Source organism: Silurus meridionalis, chromosome 27, assembly GCF_014805685.1.
Source record: "Silurus meridionalis isolate SWU-2019-XX chromosome 27, ASM1480568v1, whole genome shotgun sequence".
In the NCBI taxonomy this organism is placed as follows: Eukaryota; Metazoa; Chordata; class Actinopteri; order Siluriformes; family Siluridae; genus Silurus; species Silurus meridionalis.
Genome location: NC_060910.1, coordinates 11,645,214 through 11,667,585, shown reverse-complemented (window position 1 = coordinate 11,667,585; position 22,372 = coordinate 11,645,214). Strand labels below are relative to the sequence as shown.

At 36.8% G+C, this 22,372-nt stretch overlaps 1 protein-coding gene across 3 annotated transcripts in view; it reads left to right on the top strand.

The window, feature by feature from the left end:
• Positions 1-22,372, top strand: part of rasgef1ba (RasGEF domain family, member 1Ba) — a 58,936-nt gene that overhangs the window by 22,145 nt on the left and 14,419 nt on the right. Inside the window, exon 1 of one of the 3 annotated variants that reach the window (XM_046841921.1) lies at positions 21,438-21,671. The exons of 1 other annotated variant lie outside the window; for it this stretch is intronic. The gene's annotated coding sequence lies outside the window, so the exon portion shown is untranslated. Of the gene's footprint in view, positions 1-21,437; positions 21,707-22,372 lie in introns of those variants that run through there. One more of the 3 variants, XM_046841922.1, reaches the window with a different exon arrangement.

The following is a 22,372-nucleotide window of genomic DNA, read 5'->3' as shown; positions in this document are numbered from 1 at the left end:
CAAAAGAAGAAGAAGAGAAAGAAGATAATAAGCATATTATTTATTGATATTGCAAATTGTAAACAATAGAAATATCCTGTGATTTTAAAGCAATAAGGAATCATTTCAGGACATGGAGTCATTTTTAGAGGAATCATTTTAGGACATGCTGTTATAAGAAAACAATCCACTTTGACATCACACTACTCCTCCATGGATTATTTTCCTCTATTCATACCTGAAATACCTGAACTATAAAATTATTTGAAATGACTGTAGTTTTGTCAAGGATTTTTCATTCTAAGGCCCACTGAGTAAGCCAAAGCGGAGATAGTGTTTATACACTGTATAGCTGTGCATTAGGAAGTCCCTATTCATTTTAATTCTCCAGTGGCATACATATTGATTCCCAGCATCTGTTGCTATATTTTCATTTCCTCTTAAGTGCTCGACATTCATTGCAGGTTTTTCTAGGTCAGCAGTCACTATCCATCATTCATTTGATGTAACCGACTGGTTTGCCATGGCAACAACAACAAAAAAAACTTTCATGCCAGCATGCTTTTTTGAGAAATACAAGCTTTTCTCAGAAGCACCCTGATATAGCATTTAGGGATTTGTGTAGCACTGGAATTATTTTTGCCTCCGGGTGCATGGTCATGAAAAATATGATTCTGAATAGATGCAAAAAAAAAAAATATATATATATATATATATATATATATATATATATATATATATATATATATATATATATATATATATATATATATATTAAAAATATAAAATAAATAAATAAATAAAAATCTCTCAATGGCGTAAGGCCACTGTAAGTCTTAATTCATAAGAAAAATCTTATCTGATCCTAATGTGAAATATTAGATATTAAATCTTTCTTTTATTCAGGATATCAACTTTGTTAACATTATTTTTTACATTCCTTCAAAGCAAAAACTACTCACTATACTAAGTGAGATGAAAAGTTACTTTCATCAAACATTAATTCCATGACGATTTAAATACAATAGGTTTGGTGTTGGCAGTGTTTTTCTGTATCCAAATATCTGTATTATCATTCGTCTTATAGATTAAAATAAACTATATGGCCAAAAGGTTTTGAATAGATACATGTTTTGGTTGAAAATCCCATTGATGTTTCAATCTTTCCTTCCTGTTATAATAATCTTTAATCTTCAGAGGGAGGCTATCTTCTAGATTTCAGTGTGCCTGTGGGGATTTGTGTTCATTCAGCTACAAGAGCATTAGTAAGGCCAGGCACTGATGTTAGGTGAGTAGGCCTGGGGTGCAATCAGTGTTCAGATTTGAGGTCAGGGCGCTGAACAGGACACTTAAATTCTTTTACTCCAGCCTTGGCAAACCCTGTCCTAATGAATCTTCAGAGGCAAAATCATGCTAGAAGGTGTTTTACATGGGATCCTTCTTTCCAGTGAGTGAAAGCTGTGATACCACATCATATCATTTAATAGGCAATTGTGTTTTTCAGATTTACTGGGACAACAGGAACACATTTCAGTGTGTCTACAAATATTTGGCAATGGTCTGAATATATATTTGGATTATATTGGAATAATACTGTATGTAAGCCTTTTCATATTACATACTGTATTTCACATACAATTTTAAACCACTTTACTGCAGTTGAATGGCTCTGCTGTAGCCGTTTACTGAGTAATAACTAGAAATGTAGTGTTTTGTGAAGCCGTTATAAAACCAAATTATGCATTTTGTTTCAGTTCATCTGATCAGAGTTCAGCCTGGAGAAATTTTAACAAAATGAGTCAAAATGTAAATTATGACGATTTGTGTCTAATGATTACATGATGATTACTTTGTTAAGAGTTCAATAAGACTGCAGTTTTGGGGTGCGAGATTGGATATGACTATCTATCTCTCTAGTGCTCAACTGTCTTACTGAAATACCTCAATTATGGACCTAATCCTCCTCTCCTGTCTGCACACACATGCTTCAGTTTGTTTAGATTAAATTCAGGATTAAATATGGTTGCGACCACTTGTGATATGTTACATAACAGATCTGAAGTGCTTTAAGCCTTTTCTGCTTGCCTCTTAACCTCGATCCTTCACCTCAGCCTCTGCTAATTCAAATACTGGCAGTACTTGCTTTAATAAGATGGAGATGTTCTCTGTGAAGGTTATGTAATTAAACATTCATGTAGGCAGATATAAAAGCAGAAAGGATTGCGATGTAAAACGACTGACATGACAAGCGCATTTGCTTGAAGGTTATACTTTATAGATGAAGAGGGACTTGTTTGTTGGGAAAATAGTTTCATGTAGTCCAGCCATGAACTGAGATAAAAGGAACCCCCAGATAATAACCTACTGACAAAACACACGTACTTATAAGTGAAAATTTGTGCTTTTGTCAGTTGTTAACACGTCATATCTAATTTGGATAGATTTGAAGATATCCACTCCTATCACACCTTTATTTGTAGCAGTTGCTGAAATCTGGGTTTTGTGTCATGTGCCTGCATAGAATTCCAGTCAGAACGCGAGGTAAATTGCAAACTTCTGCACGAGGACCACTTGGATTTATTTACTTTAAACTGTGACGATCCTGACATTTTGTAACTAATGTTTTTATTATGCAATCAGTTTGTCCTCCAATGAGCATGATTTACTCTACCATCTTATTCACAGGTATCTATTTATGACTTAATGCCTAGTGTACTACATAACATATAATAAACAAAAAGATTGAGCTCAAAACAATCTAGATCTAGTCTAAATTTACACACAGGTCTGAAATTTCTTAAGAAAAATGTGTGCTTTCATTGAAGAGAGTGATTGTTCACATGCAAGCTGTTGAAACTGGAAACCCCAAGACTGGCTGACCACTCTGTGTTTTTCTCACAGCAATGAAACTCTGATTCAGCTGTTTTCTCTGGGCTTCTCATTATGGATTGCTGACAGAACTTCCCAAAAAATGTTTATTAAATCTGATTCCGGATTCCTGTAACAAACTGGTTTTGTTTTTAGTGGCCTCATAGCATTCGGAGAATGTTTTGTGATATAAGTTGACAGTAAGATTAGATAATAAATACAATAAAGATGTTGATATTCAACGTGGAATATCCGCAATAGAGTGGTCATCGATTTAACTTGTTAAAATGATTGGCCTATATTATTACCGTATTTTCCAGACTATAAGCCGCTACTTTTTTCCCACGCTTTGAACCCCGCGGCTTAAACAACAAAGCGGCTAATATATGGATTTTTCCTGGGTTTTTCCCGGTTTCACAAACTTCATGCCAAAAAACTGAGCCCATAACATTAGACCAATCAAAATGCAGAACGGGTTCAGGTGAACCAATGAATTTCTTTATATTAAATCGCGCTCCCACTGAATCGGGCCGCACCACATCATAAATATGGATGATGTTCCTCTGATGTTTGACCTGCCGCTCACTCGGACTGTCTACAGGAAATACGAATCATTCGTCACGCTGAAAACAACCAGGCATGAAAAAACACACTTCACCTGTGTTCTGAGCTGCACGGCATCGGGAGAAAAGATTCACCGATGGTGATTTTTAAACGCACGACGATGCCAAAAGATAAACTCCCGGGAGAAATTGTTGTGAAAGGAAGGAGGAAGACAGTGAACAATGACTTTCTTGTTAGGCTACTGTTTAGATACAAGCCGTGTAACAAACACTGTCTTTTGTTAAAGCCTGTGTAAAGTTCATTAGTTTCAATGTAGACACCTGCAGCTTATAGACAGGTGCGGCTTATTTATGTTCAAAATAAAAATCTTTGTAAAATTCAGTGGGTGCGGCTTATATTTGGGTGCGCTTAATAGTCCGGAAATTACGGTAAATATAATTTGATATTCAGTCACAAAAAAACTTATTTTGTACATATTTTAATGTTCTCTCACAAAGTGTGTATTCAAACTTCAAATGCAAACTATTCAATTAGATTTTTCCATTTATTTAATTTTATTTAATCCAAGCAAGTGCCATTTTTGCCCATTCAAGCTAGGTTCCTAAGATACACTATATTGACAAAATGTCGATCTTGTCGAATGTCGAATGCTCTTGTGCACAACGCAAGCTCCATGAAAATATGGTATACAACGGGATGAGTGGAAGGTCTTGATTGGCCTGCTGCAAAGCTCTGGTCCCAACCCTATTGAACACCTTTGGGATGAATTAGAAGGCTGTCTGTACCCCAGGCCTCCTCACCCTACATAAGTAACATAAGTACCTGACATTAATACCACCCTTGTGGCTGAATGAGCACACTACAGGCACACTCCAAAATCTAGTGGAACATCTTCCCAGAAGATTGGAGGTTATTATGACAGCAAATGGGGACTAAATGTGGAATGAGATGTTCACAAACTACACATAAAACATATGGTCTGGTGTCCAACTTTTGTCCATACAGAGTTTGTTTATTGCTACAATCTACTATTTTATGCTGTACAAATATTTTGTTCTGAGGCTTTTAGTTTTGTGTTGAGGGAGAAATAAATGCTCAAGTCATGCTTTTAATACCAAAATGAATCTTTGTTTAAAATAAAGAATTAGTGTGCTTGGTTCAATTACAATAGAGCAAGTGAGACTTCGGTGGAGTAAATTAAGCAGTGTGACATTTGTTCCAGACGAAAGAAATCTATGTTTAGCCTGAAGGTTCTAGGGAATATTTTTCTATTCTTTTCATTTGTCTCTTTATCTTTGGTAAAAAAAAAAGATTGAGTCATGCATAATTCATGGTGTATGCTAGCTCTTGGCAAGCTGAAAATCGATTCAGTTAAGAGAGATTAAATTTGTTGGCAGTTGTAAAAGTGTTCAGTAGGATAATACATTTTAAATGTGCGTTCATGTGGTTTCTTTTTTTTTTTATTGGGTACAGGTTTCAAAAATAGCTTCTAATATTATTTAGCCAGGCTTAAAAATACAGTGTATACCCCAGTGCTGTTGAATTCTCAAATCACAAGTGGATTTTTTTTTTGTTGAGTTCTGGCTACAATGTAAATCATAAAACAGACTGTAGGTTATTTATTATTACACGACGGACAGAAGTGTTTCACTCCACTTATACCACATTGATTTGGCAATGATTTTGATATAAAGAATGATCATCATGCTCCTTAAGAGTGTGTAGTATGTACCTTTGAACATTAGCTACGAAGAACTTTTCTTTTTTTTCTTAAGATAATGAGAACAAAAATACAGCTTTTCATTTTACAGTGAAATATAAACTGCTTGTACTGAAGACGTTCTCACGCGGAATTCCATACTGCTCTTTTATCATTTTGAACTCTCTCTGTATATATTCTGTTATTGTTAGTTATTGTTAATCTTAGATCATGTTTTATATTCACCATAAAAGTCCTTGTAAATAAGCTGGGTTTTTATTTATTTTTGTTTCTAGACTGAATTAATGGGCACAAACAAGTCTAGCACTGTCGCACGCAATAGAAATGAGTCTGTAGTCATTGCATCATTTCCTTTCAGCACATCATCCTGTTTGAGTAACTGTTAATAGTAAAATGCATCCCATCAGTCATTTGTGTGTGTAGTATGACACTTATGTTTCCAGTCCGTCAGAATTGCAGACTTATTTAGTCACGGTTTATCGGTCAGTCTAATATATTAGTATATATATTATTTCAGCTGTAATTATTAGTTTTATGTCCTAAGCTTTCTGCGGGTTTCTGTACATGCCAGTCTTCTTTCATTTTGGGTGTATTCCTGCCTCATGCCCAGTGATTCCAAGAGAGGCTGGGGATACACCAATTCTGCTCAGGCAAAAAAAATAAAAAGGTTTGGTGAGCAAATCAGATGTTTCAATGTACAAGTCTATTATGATCTTTAACTGATGCCTGAAGTTTGAGAACTCAATAAAGTTATATTAGCTAAAATTGCAAAAACGCTTAAAGAAGGCCAAATCCGTTTCCTACCGATATGCTGAAATGTTTGCGTGCAGTACACTCAATAAAGACTTTACTGTGGTTTATCACGCTCTGTGTACCCTTTATCTGCCTAGCCAGTGAATTACACTCCTGATACTCTCAAACTCTCTTTATCTCCTATTCATATAATTGTCTACTAAGTGAAGTCGTGAATTTTACCATCTTTATTTTCTTCTAATGAGGTTTAAATGTCAAGCTGAACTTCGATTTCTAGAATTCTAATCATTCTTCGGTTGAGTAAGTGAAACGTGACATTGTAGGCAAATATCTGAAGGTGTCAATTATGGTTCCATTAACCTTTATGTGACTCTAAATAATGTCTGCAGTCAAGCAGATCAAGGTCGCAGGCACCTCTTTGAAATACATGTTATAGCTCTTTAAACAAAGGCAGGTTTCAGCATCTATAAAAGTGTCTCACACACCTTAAAGCATTTTTCTGGTGGGTCTGTGTGCGTGGTTCTGTGATTGTGATTGATTCTGTGACATGGTCAAAGGAGGAAAACGAAACAAAGAAACAAAGAACACATCTGTTGATTAAATTAGAATGGGCGTGTGTGTAGGCATGTTTTAATATCCTGCTGGGACCCAAATGACCTCACAAGGATAGGAAGTGCATTTTATTTTTAGAAAAAGTACATCCATTATTTAAAGGTTAAGGTAAAGGGTTAAATTTAGTTGAATAATAGTAATAGCATAATAAAAAAATCATCACAAGGATAGTAAGTCAAGTGTGTGTGTGTGTCAATGAGCCATATAAGAGAGACCAGTCTTGCTACAGGCTTTTTTCTAAGGCAATAATTAGTCCCTGGGGTGTGTGAGTGTGTGTGTGTGTGTGTATATGAGTTTGTGGGACATAACAGGTGCAGGGACTGGCTGACGCTCTTAGCTCTGTGACTAATGGGGGACAGAGAATAAGAGGGTGGGAGAATGAGGCCGGTGCTGTCTCAAACCGACCTGAAGCTTCTGACTCGCCTGAGTTCAGCGAGGGTGCAGCTAGTCACTTCCTGGTTATCGGCTAACACTAGCGCTATGGATTCTTTATAATTTTATGTCCAGCTTCAAGAATTCCTCATACAAGAAGAAAATCCTGCCAATTCCATATATCGAGGGAGTGAATGAAGGAAAAATGGAAGGAATAAAGACATTTGTTAAAGTCTGCTGAAATAAGTGGAACAGTTAAGTAGATAATATATTTAGAAAATTTGATATTAAATGTAAACCACACACACACACACACACGCATACACTTACATGCACATCTGTATTTCCCAAATGGGGTCTACAAATGCAAACTATTCAATTTAATTTTTCCATTTATTTAATTTTATTTAATCCAATTAAGTGCCAGTTGATTAATTCAGTTTACTCAGTATAATAAAAAGTGTATTAAATTAATTAAATATTATAAAATATTGTTTTATATATTATTTTACCAAACAGGCATTTTATTTAAAATTGTTTATAAAATGTAAACTGTTGATGTTCACAAATATTAATAATAATAATAAACTGCATTAAGATAAAATGACAAGCAATTTTGGTTTGCATTTCTTCCCCCTAACCGTCCTGAAATTGTACCGAACTGTGAAATTTGTGACCCGTTACACCCCTACTGTATGGACAATCGTTTGTGGACTCCTGACCATACGATTCGATACATTCTATTCCACATTTAGTCCGCATTTGCAGTTATAATAACCTTCACTCTTTTGAGAAGAGATTTTGGAGTGTGATTGTGGAGATTTGTACTCATTCAGCCTCAGAGGTCTCATTAAAATCAGGTACTAATGTAGGTGATTTGAGGAGGTTTTGGGTGCAGCCACAAAAACCCTATTTCAGTCTGTGTGCATTGAATTTATTTAATACGTGTTTCACAATTTGAGTTGAATTACTGAAATAAATGAACTTTTCCCCAACATCACATTCACCTGTATGTGTAATTTACCATATCTAGTCCAGATATTGGTTTGTTCTATAATGAAACCAAAGCAAGTGGCATGAAAAGAACATGTCAAACTCCACAAAAAGGGTAACTGCAAAACACGGACACTGGTGCTGTTATGTATTAACAGTATTTGTTGTTTCATTATTTCCCATATTTCAGTTCCAAAACTTATTTTCGAATACTTACATACATGTACACTACATCATCATAATCACACACACACTTTTATTCAGCCAAAATGTCCTGAAAATAATGAATGCAATAGAAATATGATTTTTACATTCACAGGCACATGAAATTTGAAAATATTTTGGTCTTGTTTCACCTTTATTAAAAAACAAGGACAAACAAATTAAGAACTGTGTTGTTGAGGCAAATGAGAGGAAAGACAGTTTCACATCCGGTTACCATCAAGCCATGTGTGTATGCAAACCTGTGTGTTTTTAATGAGGCTATTGAAGCGAACAGCCGCGTCTTAAGGTTTGATCCCTTCTGCCTGTCTGACTTGATGAATGATGAATGAATATACCTGTCTAGCTATATCATAATGAGTCACCACCGGCATGGATATGAAAGCTAGACGTTGCTCAAGAAAATAAGTCTGGTGCCAACTAAACTCTTTAATTCTTACATTCTTACATTTCCTCTGATTACCACCTAAAACAAAATATTGGTGTCTTTGTCTATTATGCAAAAGCGAAACACACATTTCTTTCTTATTTTCAACACTTTTATATAATCATGATCATATGCCTGTAATTGTAACCCCTGGTGGTCTAGTGGTTAAGATGCAGCGCTCTCACCGCTGCGACCCGGGTTCGATCCCCGGTCAGGGAACCATCCCCAGCCACTCTCAGTGCCGGTCCCAAGCCCGGATAAATTGGGGAGGGTTGCGTCAGGAAGGGCATCCAGCGTAAAACGTGCCAAATCAAATGTGCGGAGGATCCGCTGTGGCGACCCCTAACGGGAGAAGCCGAAAGAAAAGTAAGTATATGCCTGTAATTGTAACTCGTTATCTAATTTCTCCAATTGCTTACTAACTTTAAATATTGCTTTAAAATGACTAGGTTCTAAAGTTTACTTGGTGAGTATAGGAATGGATATATTTGTTAGTTGCATACGTATTCATGCTCATGATCATGATATTTTTGTAATATTGACCATTGTCTGTTTGACTGGAGACTATTAGTAAACAGTCATTTCTTTTTATCTTGCAATAGATGTTCAGTTTGACATGAACAACCTTAAAATCCATGAGGGTTGTGTGGAGAGTTAAACTCAAGAAGATTGCTTTGGACTGTAAGTTATTATAAACAGTTTGCTACAATCACTTAGGACTACAATTGTCATGAACAGTTTTGCATTAAAGTGTCCATGAGTGAACAGTTGAAATCCATTGGATAGAGTTATACTGAATGGACAATAGTTGTCACCCAGATGAGGACAGTTTCTCTTATTAATCTGGTTTCTCTTTAGGTTTCTTCCTTATAGCATGTAAAGTAGGTGTTTCTTGCCACTGTGACCAATAGATTGGTCATTGGGAAAAAACTTATAGAGAAAAGTTTATAACTTTTATATTTATATTCATCTTCTTCTTTCAGCTTCTCCCATTAGGAGTCGCCACAGCAGATCATCCTGCCTCTTTATACCCCGTCCTCTAGATCTGCCTCTTTCAAATCAACGACCTGCATGTATTCCTTCATCACATCCATAAACCTCCTCCTTGGTTTTCCTCTTTTTTACCTTCCTGGTGGCTCCATCTTTAGCAATCTGTCGTACGCTTTCTTTAAATCCACAAACAACTTATACGTCTCCAACATACTCTAAGCAAATAAGGCTGTGGTGCTCTTCCACTACTCTTTCCCATAACTTTATGGTGTGACTGATCAACTTAATTCCTCTGTAGTTACTGCAGGTCTGCACATCTCCCTTATTCTTAAAGATCGGGCTTCAGTTTCCACTATCTTATTCTTCTTTCAGTCTTCAGTCTCCTCCTCTTCTTCTTCACCTTCAAAGTCATCCTTCAGACCACCATCCGATGCTGTCTAGCTACACTGTCCCCTGCCAACACCTTACAGTCTCCAGTCTCCTTCAGGTTGCATCTCCTACATAGAACGTAGTCCACCTGTGTGCACCTTCCTCCACTCTTATATGTCACCCTATGATCCTCCTTCTTCTTAAAATAAGTGTTCATCACTGCTATTTCCATCCTTTTAGCAAAATCTTCCACCATCTGCCCTTCCACATTCCTCTCCTTAAGGCCATACATACCCATCACCTCCTCATCAACTTCCCTTCACCTACATACCCATTAAAGTCTTCCCCCAATCACCAATTGTTCATTGCTACATACACCTTCTACCACTTTATCTAACTCACTCTAGAATAATTTTTTTCTTCTCCATCTCACAACCCACTTGTGGAGCATAAGCACTGATGACATTTATAATCACTTCTTCAACTTCCAGCTTCATGCTCATCACTCTATCCAAAACTCTCTTCACCTCCACCACACTTTTACTGTACTCTTCTTTCAGGATCACCCCTACACCATTTTTCTTTCCATCCACACCACGATAGAACGGTTTAAACCCACCTCCAATGTTCCTGGCCTTACTCCCATTCCACTTGATCTCCTAAACACACAAGATATCTACCTTTCTCTGCTCCATCATATCAGCTACCTCTCTCCCTTTACCAGTCATAGTACCAACATTTAAAGTACCAACCCAAACCTCTACTCTCCTACACTTCTCCTTTTCCTGCTGTCTCTGTAGACGTCTTCCTCCTCTACCCTGGTACCCTCTAGGCTAACAATACCTGTGGCAGTTGCTGGTAACCCGGGCCTCGATCGATCCGGTATGAATTTCTGCTTCGTGATCTGCATATTTGATTTGGCACGTTTTACACTGGATGCCCTTTATAACGCAACCCTCCTCATTTATCCGGGCTTGGGACTGGCACTAAGACTGCACTGGATTGTGCAACCCTAGTGGCTGGGTTATAAATATTTATATTCATAACTATTTATTTTTGTTCAAGTTCAAGTGAATGCTAAATTGTATTATAGCGCATCTAATGTCGGCCTGTACAATTAAGTGCTTCCAGCTTTGTGGTAACCGTTTTTAAAAAGAATCATATATAGCAGGTAACGCAATACTTTTGGAAATAATGTATTTGTAATAGAGTAAACTATAATCCACATTTCCTGAAGAAATTTGAGTGAAACTTAATTTGTAATTAGACATTAGCAAAGCATGCAGCGTGGTTTTCCTCGGTCAGACGAACGTTCCGATACGTTACACATCTACGTCCCTCATTATTTTTTGTGGACGCGGGACCATTGTTATGTTACTATGTGGCCCAACAATCAACTCTCCCCAATGTGTTGGGCGTGTTGACATGTCATTTGAAATAATTTATTGACCCTGCACAAGTGGATGTGTTTTTACATTGATTGTTGAACTAATATGTACCTCTTATGTCAATGTTGACTTGTGCTCATTTTACAGAGGCACTTACAAAATGTCATTCTTTAATTTACTTGGGAACAGAAGCATCAGTCAAAGTCAATCTTTAGTGACACATTTCCTTTTGTGATGTTAATGTTAATAAATACACAAGCTGTATTGAGTGCATTTCCCTGACAACATTCACAGAAATAAAATATGTATAATTTTGTATATAAATCTAATAAAGTGCTGAGAATTACTTGTTCTAAACTTCTTTTAGTCAGTATGAGCTACCTTTATAGCACACATGCTATATAGGCAAAACTATTTGGACACCTGACCATTGTAACCAGATGTGATCATTAATATCACTGTCTATTATCATGGAAATTAATATTAATATTTTAATTAATATGATACGATTTAATTACCTGCACTCTTCTGGGAAGGCTTTCTACTAGAGCATGACTGTGGCAGTTTGTGTTCATTCCAACACAAGACTTAGTGTGGTCAGGCCCTGAGGTCGGTGAGGAGATCTAGAGTGCTGTTGGTGTTCCAATTTATCCCAAAGGTTTTCAGAGGAGCTGAGGTCACAGCTTTGTTCAGGAAGTTCTTCCAAGAAACCATGGACCTCACTTTGGTAATTTCTCCACAGACTTTTGCCCATATATTATACATCGGCAAAACATATGCATTATACATCTTAACTTCAAGTTTTTCAGCAATATAAAATATAAATGTCAATCTTTCTTTCAGTGTATCATTAATCCGCATTCTACACTTTCACCATTTGAATGCTCCTTTACTTAAATCTCCTCCTAACACCATAGTATACATTTTTGGGGCTTTATTTAGCAGGCATGACTGATTACAGTTAGCAGAGAATATATTCCTTGTCTACAGCTTTATAGAGAACAAGATGAAGAACATGTATTAACAATTAGAGGATGAATTTATTTTACAATGTAAATGTTCTTTGATGTTTACTTATTTCAGATTCATTAAAATAGCAGTTTCACATCAGAAAAAACGGGAAAAAAACCTGAAAAATAATAATTTGTCTGTCAACTTATACTAAATATCACAGACATCCTGGTGCCTTAAAACACTTTGTCCTTTCTTGATATGCATGCTGAGTGAGTTACATCACATGCATTCATAAAAAAATAGGAAAAAGTGTCCTTTTGTGTTAAGGATAGTATTTAGTTTAATATTTAATATTTGTTTTTTTCTTTTTTGTCTTTATTCTATTTCTTTTCCTCCTCGCTCTTTTTCGACTTCCAGTTAAGTGATATCATTTTAAAATAAATATATAAAGGACAATCCTTAAGTGAGATGAAAACTTACTGCTAGTAATTTACTTGTTTGGGCTCAACTTTGTACAAATAATGAAGAAATAATTTAATTTTATATTGGAAAAGATAAGCAAACCATAGTCTTTACAATGACATGCCTCTTAATCTGATCTCCACTAACTGGACAAGAATGTCTTAATGCAAATAGAGTTAAATAGATATTTATCAGGCATTGCACGAATGTGTGCGATATGAGGCCTGGTTCTTTGATTTCCACCACTTGTTTACTTCCATTCAACTGCTGTAAGCTTCTGTTCTTTTGGAATGCGAGATGCCAAACAGCTGTGTTTACCACGCTGCCATTTCCTTTGCCCACATCTCTGATTCAGGAACATCTAAATTTAAAGCACATGTTTACAGTGACTTTGAGGAAAAAACAGCACTCGCCCTGTAGCATAAGGAACCAAAACATCCCAGGCCAAAAACAGAGCTAAATTCAGACTCTTCATTACATAACGATCCATTGTCCTGCGGTCCAGCTTCCTCTCTTTTCCAGGAACCAATCTGATGCCGGTTTCCAGGTTTCTTATTGTAACAGTAGCAGATTAAACACGCTGATGAGACAATGACAGAGCTGAACTCCGCTGTGTACTAAACAATCTTGTATTGCAGACGTAGCAGATTATTTTCGTATCACTTCACATTGTGATGCCTTCACTCACGCTTTCATGGGACAAACCAAGCCACGGCCAGCCTATTTGAGCCAGCTTTGTGTGGCATTTGGCATGGCATCTGTGCCATCTGTCTCTACATTCTTTCAGGCTCTGGGGGCATTACCAAGACTGTTAGAAGAGCAGAGCAGGCAGTCTCTCAGGTCAGCAGGAGAACTGAAAACTGACCTATATATATATATATATATATATATATATAAGTTTTCTTTTATAGAAAATAATTGTATTTATGTAATGGAATTCATTGGATATGTTCAAACCTTTTCAACTTTTTTTGCATGCCTCAGGCTTAAGGCAGAATCAGTAAGGCCTTTCTGTTAGACTTGAAAGCTTTTGAAAGGAACGGGTCTTATGTAATCCAAACAGATTAATGCATGTCTGTGTGTCGGTATTGCATCTTTGCATTGTGTCATAGTGACCTCACTTGATGAAATTCGCATGCATCATGAGAATCCTTAATTAGGAATGGTAAAAGTAGCATGCAGCCACATTGTCGCTTCACTGACCAAGTGTTGAGCCCATTTGTTGAATAAATGCAGGAGCACAGGGTAAAAATGGGCTTGTTCAGCTGTCTCGCTGGAGACAGTGGAGAGTCGGACCACCCCTGGACAGGCCAAGAATATCATATCTTAGCCAGCATGTCTAATAATTTCTAAGTACTAAAAGTATTCTTAAAACGGCTGATGACACCATCAATGTACACTTTATGAAAAGAATATTGGGACACCTGAATTTTCCAGCCATATGTGGTTCTTAAGTGGAAGATCTTGCGTGACCTGCTATAGAGCTCTGATCTCAACCCTATTAAACACCTTGGAATTGAAATGCTGACTGCACCCCAGACCTCCTCAACTTTCATCAGTACCTGACTTTACCAACAGCTTAGCTGGCATTTCTAAGTAAAAAGAATGCCTAGTCATCAAGGGTGGACAAATCAATTGCACTCAGGACAAGCAAATTACATGCCCATTCTATTTGTTTATTACTGTCTTGCAGACACAAACTTTCACCAACCAGATGTCAAGAATCAGAAGGAAAACAAACTCTAAAAATAAAATGCATGTATGTTTAAACATTAATGCACAAAGCCTGGTTGTGTGACACGCCTTGATGTTTGTTATTATAGTACAAGCACTGAATTCCTGCCGAAATGCACACATCAGCTGAGCCTTGATTTGACCGACGGTAGATTGATTGTTTTTACTAGGCAGGTTAATTAACATCCACAGCTGACGGGTGTTTCACAATCAAGAACACAAGTGCATGGAAACACTAATTGGCTTTTGTAAAACAAAGTATAGCAAAATGTGCATCATACTTTAACTCAAACATGTTGAAAGAAAATAAAGGCACAAGCCAGACACAGGTATTAGTTGTATTATTATTGTTTGTAGCCGAAGCTCTAGCCAGTAGCTTGTCTGCATTCTGCAGATGTACCAGAAACACGAAGATGTTTGTCGTTGTTACTGCCAATGCAAGTTTTGTTAAAAGGTTGTGATTTCTGACAGGATTTTTTAGTCATGTTCATTACCAGTCATAATCTTCACTGCTGATGTTTAATGTATTTTAACTTGGCAGGGTGGAAATCGAATTCTGAATTATCAATCAGAAAAGATAAAGATACTATATGCACTACTTATCCTGCTGTTTCTTGACAAGAATGCAAGATAGCATAAAGATTTGGACTCATTTTTAGATAGCACTTCTGAATTAGTACAATGTTCATGTCCTCATAAAAAAACATAATCTGTGTAATTGTTTGCAAGGACAGTAAGTGTTTAAGTCTAGACTGTTTCACAAGTCACACGTTTTAAGAGGAAAGAGATTAGTACTGGATGCACCAAGAACGGCCTGGGAACAGGCTAATAATAGAAACGCTGAACAGTGCTTTTTCCTCAGGTGGCTCCATGTTGTTTATTGAGACAGGCGGTGGATGGTGGGTAGACAACAGCTCTCAAGCACACATAGAGGGCAAAGGGGACAAGAAGGTGGAGGGAGTTTAAGGCTTGGGTGGGACTGAGAGGTTGTCTGGGTGTTGTCGCCTATTTTCCTCCATTTCCTAAATCATCCCTGACACACACACACACACACACACACACACACACAAAGAGCTCTCCAGCTGGATTGGTCAGAACAAGTTTCCCACATGCCTTCAACTGCCTTTCATTGATTGTAACATTTATTTTAAGGGGATTAATTATTATTATTATTTTACAAATAAGTGGTGATAAAATAAACAATGCACACTGAATTCTAATATTTCAAAGGAATCATATCATCCAAATCACTGAATCATGTAAATTTCAGCCAAGTCTCATTCTATACAAAATGTTGTTTTAACGTTATTCGAAAGAAAACGCACAATTGTTTCAGCCATATTTGTTTATTCACAATGGGACTATTAACCTATCAGACATATGGCTTGCATTGCTTATTCCTTGGACACTTCTCCATCTTTTGCCCTCTACTCTTTTGTCAAAACATTTCTCCCACTCCGAGACACCTCTATAAAAGCTAATTAAACTGTCAGAGCAGTTCACAGAACAGCCCAGTGACAGATGGGCTCTTGACGGTGTTTCCAATCCTCTGATTGCCTTAACAGATCCCAACTCCACCCATCACTCCAACACCCAGATGGGAAATGGACAGAAATTGGCTTTCCCAAGAAAATGATCAGTACCTCTGGAGTTTGGTTAGGAGAAGGGACAGCTGGTTAAGTACTCATGTACTTATACAAATCACAAACACAAACATATGTACTTATGTACTTCCTTTCAAGTTTTTGGTTTTCTTCTAAGTTAAACTGTAAGGGTTTTTTATAACGAGTACATAGACCAGTTATAATCTTTACAAAATGCAATCATTAAAAAATTGTGCTTTATGCCATTTTAATATGAATTTTCTGTCGTTTCATTAAGAGTTATGCTGCGCTTTAAAATCATATGACTTCAAGAAAGCTCACATATGCTTGGCCTTTCTATTTGATTGCAATGGACAGGAGAACATGTTCACTACTGGTCCATATGTTTTGCATTTACTGGTCTGAAATACCTTGTTAACTCTGCTCAACACCTGCTTTTTTTTATATGTATGGGTGTGTTGCTTCCCAAATATATAGTTGTGTAATAAAAGTAAAATAGTGTCTAGCAGTAAAATGTACATCACTGCAATTATGCAAATGTAACATTCGATTGAACAAATAGGTACATTTTTTCAGTGTCTTTTTTCATTTATCTGCATAGTTTTCAGCAGATCTTATGTCTTCATTTGGGACTCGTTCAATAATGCAGGGCATCGGTGTAACAGGAAGTGTGGCAGATAATCTAAAAAAGCCTCCAACAAAGTGTTTAATGAGTTATTAACTGCTTTTGTGAGCCAGATCAAACATAGGTGAAACTGGGGAGAGTTAATTTTAACAATGGTCGCTCCTCAAAGCAGTGTTAATTGCCACACCTTGCTAGCCGAGTAGAAATTTGAATGTGAATTCGTTTGTCAGTTGCGTCTGGGGTTGAGTGCTTCTCTCTCTGCTGTACTCATGAATAATTCGTAAATTCCACTTTTTTAGAAGTAGCATTAAAATGGAGCTGAATGACATGTTGTTTGTGTAAGTACATGAAGGGAAGATATACAGTTAAAATATATACAGACCACATTCCTGGTAAATTAAATCCAGTTATATTTCCATATGGTGCTGATCAGAGAAATTTAAATTTGACAGTGATTGACCTAACTGAGACCGCAAGTCCACGTGTGTGGCCGTATCATTTTACTGAGAGTAATGTAGGGCTGGTTTTTACTGGGGTGGGAAAAGACATGCCATTCTTGACCTATACACCATGTGGTTTTCCTGCTGCACTAGGTGTAGCTTTCAGAACAAACGATTGCCTGAATATATATTTCGGATGGGTTTTAATACTTGGTTGATGTGCATTTGAAATATAATCTTTATCCTGGGGGATTGTTTTTGCCAAGTGCAAAAAAATACATGAAAATATATAGAAAAGTCCAAATATGCAAACAATCTGTATCACCAATGATATCATCTAACCAAAACATCTAGGATTACTTTCAGATTTAATAGGGTTAAATAAACAACACCAGTTAATCCTATTTTAAGTTGTTGAGAAAATAACAGAACAGCAATGTTTTTAGAAACTTGCGCATCCTCAGACAACTTTTAATCTCAGGAAACAATTCTTTCCTGCCTCAACAAGTTACTAAATTCAAGCAGTGATTCACAGTCATGTACTGCAAGTCTGAGCAGACGTTTCCTTGTGCGCAGACTCATGATGTAACATGTGAGCATCTAATGCAGCCTGTGAGTAACAAAGCAGCAGACCAAACAGGCTTGACTTTGCTCTGTGTATACATGGGTGGCTTTTTTTCAAAAAGTGTTTTAGTAATTTGTCTGATGATTACAGCACAGGATGAGTTTAATTTTAGAATTTTTTTTTTTTTTTTTTTTAACTAGGTTAAAAAAATTGCATCATCATTTCCTAATAATTTCTTGATTGTCATAAGAAACCGTGATGCTGAGTGTTGAGGTCACTTTGAACATACAAACCTAATTACAAAATATAAAAAGAATTATAGTAAATTGTAGTAACCATTAGAATGTCTTTAAGATCCTGATGGCATTAACTGAGCTGCTGGTTAAGCTCATTTTTTTCTAGCTAAATCCTGTTAGCTTCAACATTAGAAAAATGCAGTAAAAAACTTTGTAAAAATGTATATTGTTGCCTGAAATAAGTTACTCATTATTTGAATGGTTAAAGGCATGTTTAAAGAAATTTTTTTACTTAAATCCAATGTAACAAATCTGTTTACGTTGGATAAATGGCACCATGAGTATGGAATTACCCAACAATTTCTGCAAGGGAGATTGAATAAAAAAAAGACAGGGATACATATACTTCTGAACTTGAAATGAAAGAAAATGACAACAGTACAAAAAAAATACAGTACAAATCTAATTTCAGTTAAAAACCACAACAAAGTGACAATAAATTAATCATGTCACCTCACCAGGCTGAACTGTGGTTGAGCTGCAGGAAAGGCAAAGGCAAAAGTACACAGAGCAGAAAATTCATGTGTGAATTGTAAAGTGAGCAGGAGAATATTTTGTGGCATGTTTCATCTGTCACTTCAAAGCCACTGTTACTTACCATGGATGAGATGGACTGTGTTCTGCTTTGCCTCTGGAAGAAGAAAATGCTCAGGATCAGAATGTAGCAATTACAGTAATTACAGTAGTTGTTTCGTATTTTCTTAGATGTGTGTTTAGAGTACTATGAAAGACACAATGATATGTTTGTAAATCGAAAAAACGGTATATTCTGAATGCACTGAAGGGGGCACATCTTCAAAAAACCTTTTAAAAAACAAAGGAGTTTTAATGTCATGTCACTGTAAACAACTTCTATTATTAACTCTAACTGCATCATAGGTGTGTGCGTAATTATAAGGCTGAGCATGTAAGGTGTGTAGACGCCCTTTTGTTATTCTATTTTTTCTTATTATTATTTTTCTGCTTTTTGCAAGAATGTCTGTGGCAACACATAGAACATCTGGTAAAAACCTATGGAATTTGGCCAGTTATTTTGGAGGGTCTAAGGAAAAATCTAAACAAATTTATCCAGAGTACTCCTAATTCTTTAGCACCAGAATTGGGAACACTTGGGCCTTATTATGGCACTGTGGATATGGCCTTTTGAACCTTGTATCCAGTTAAAATATCTTTCCTATAATACTTTGGATAAGCTAAGTAGCACACTCTATAACAACGTTTATTTTACAATCCAAATTCATTAGATTTTTTTTCACCATCTTAGAAACTCCTACAAATGTCCAGTCATCACCATATTTGGCACACAGTTTTACAAATTAATGTTATGGTTCTGTTTTCCTGTAATTGCAGTTGTAAGTGCAGATGTGACCGTGTATCTCACTAAATCTGGGTGCTTGGGCCCTGAAAATGTTGCTTGCAGCTTTGTTGTCTACTTTTTTCTGTATATCTATACTTTCTGATGAGTCTGACACAATCATAACATGAAAAAAAGTCATAGCAGCAAAATGGCAACATGTAAACAATACCATGGTGACCACAGTTTTATGACATTTTCCACACAAATGAATGAGTAAGTCGGTCTCTAACTGTCAGCATTACACTCTCTCAGGGAGCACTAACCGGAGGTGTGAATTCCCCCATGGAGACAAGAAAGAGATTGTCTTCTCCAATTCCGAGAAAACACTTTGTTGCACTAATAACCTAAAACAAGAAGCTTCTGCTTTTAATATTGGACATTGTCACGAAGCAGCTTTACAGAAATATGAATGAACATTCAGATCTCTAATCAAGGTAGACAGAGGTGACAGTGGCAATAAGAACTCTCAGGAAAACATGGAGAAATCTTGCAAGGAACCAGACTTATAACAGAGTACATTTAAACCAGCTAAAAGTGTTGAAATGATGTTCAGTATGAGCATATTGTGAAGCATTCTTTATGATTTCAGCATTGATTATTAGGTTTAAAACTAATCCACTGAAGCAATAGTGAGACTTGGGCATTAACTGTTTTACATGTGGGATCTTAAAGAACGTCGTCGTCCTTAATGCATACATGTACCTGGCTGTGAAATATGTCACGTCTTATATGGTCCATGCTAAGATGCAGTAGCTATGCTGATTACCACACACCTCCACATATCCCGCCGTTCACAAAGAACAATACGAGCTTCTAACCAGTAGTTATGTAACTGTGGGCCTGGAGTGTAGGTGTTGAAAATGATAGCTGTGAGCAGTTGTTGTCAAAAGTAGCTGATTGAAGGAGGATACGTTCAGTTCCATTGCCACCTATCCATGGCGGGATCTTTTTTTGATGCAGATTAAGGAGATAATACAAAAACCTCTTTGTGATTCCAGGAAGTACGTACCCCTGCTGCTCTGTTCAAAGGCAGTGTGAATGTGACAAATTTTCACATGCAATGAGTTAAGATCCAATCTTAAGTTTCAATGTCATTGTTCTATCGTAAATAAAATAAAATTTCCATTAATACACAAATTATTTTTAAGTATTTATAAGTTTTTTGAGTAATTGCTTTTGTTCAAGCTACTATTGAAGCACATATATTCAAAAGCAAATAAGTAGATGAACTATTATCTGCTGCTAAGTTGCAGTAAGAAAAGAAAAGTTTTTCGATTTTTCTGGCATCAGTTTTAGCACTTGTCCCAGGTTAGCAATCAGGAGCCAGTCATCTGGTCATCTTTTAGTAAACGATGTACTGAAATACAGAATGAGCCCACACTAACAAAGGTCATGTTTAACCAAGTTCAGTATATGTGAGTGAAATGTGACAGAAATGGGTCCCTGCCAGGGTTTAATTTAAACAATGCTGTATAAAGACTGATGCTCTGTATAAAGATTTGTCCTTAATAAAGTGACAAAGAACCAATATAACATTTGGAACGTAGGGACCATGAGTGTAATATAAATTCCCACACATCTGGTATTGATTTGTATCATAAACAAATTTGTCCAATGATACATTGTATGTTCATTAAGCTTTTTATTCCTGAATTCACACTGATATAACACATTTGGGAGAAGTTAACTAGTTTTAAAGCCCATTTAACCATAGTCAACGGGCTTATGACTGTAAGAACATAATTCAAAAAATAATTATATTGATTTATTATGTTGGGTTGTATATAAATGACATTTTATAAATGCAAAGATCCCTGGGGATCCCCAGAGCTGTTGTATTTGACAAATCTGGAAATATCGCTAACCAAATACTGTGACTGAAGTAAATAGCGCGGCACTTCACAGAATTAAGGTTCATTATGCTTAAAATAAAAAATACCACGGAATTCACCAAGTAAAACATCACAACTTTCATTTCCATATCATTTCCCTTTTCCAGTTTGGTGAAACGTAATTAGAAGTGAAAACGGTCACGCGCTCGAGCGTGGGCGCGCGCACGGGGGCTCTGCCGGACTTGCGGCTGCGCTGATTGGATTATCGCAGCTCGCACGTCACAAGTTACTCTCACGTCTTCAGCGCGCGCTGTTACACCGCACACACTCAGTCCCAGGCGTGAACGCGGTGCGTGAACGCTCGTACTCATTGCGGAATCACTCAGCGCGTGTTTGTTTTTCACCTTGTGGATTTAGCGGTATTTCTTTGCGTTCTTTATTCAACCCTAACAAACTGCGGGATCGTGTACGCTTTAATGACCAGCGGCTCTTGTTGCATCTTCACACTGAGAAGTTGGACTTCAGCCTAAGAAGACTCGGTGGAGGTGAGATCATTGGATCGATTTCACTTGGCTACTTGGTGTGTTATGTTTCGTTTGTTTGTGTGGGTCTGTGCGCGTTCTTGAAGATGTGGTTGGATGTGGTACAACCTGCCTAGGTGCATGCTCGCTCTTTTTCTGCTCTCTGTTCTATGAAACCAGTGTTCAGCGCTTTGGCATGTTATTGGTAATATTAAAAAAACAAACAAAAATGTCATGGTGTCAGATTTAAAACGTGATTATTCTGGAGTAGTTTGGAAACAGATTGTGCAGGGTATTTCATATTCAGATGATGAATATCATCTGCAGGCTGTTTTTGTGTATAAGGAGTTTCTCTTTTTATTAGTGGCTTCACAAATAGTGTCTACTCTTGTAGCACTTTCACATCAGCTCTACTGGATAAGTGTTTACATTTGTATATGACCTTAATGTGAAATAAAGCTACACTACACTGCATTGAGGTTTGTAAATGGTGCCTTTTAATAGACTACCATGAAGCAGTGAGATGTTCGCCCCACGACTCGTGTCTATCAGGTCACTAGATGGTGAGCAGCACCATTACGAAGGCGAACCTGTGATGCTTGCCACGGTGTTTTCCCCCAGCATGACACAGTTTAGTAGTAGTTGCAGTGAAATAAGATCTTTCCTTCTGGCAAGCAAGAAACACAAACCCTCACACCTGTCTAACGTGCTGAAACAGAAACCGT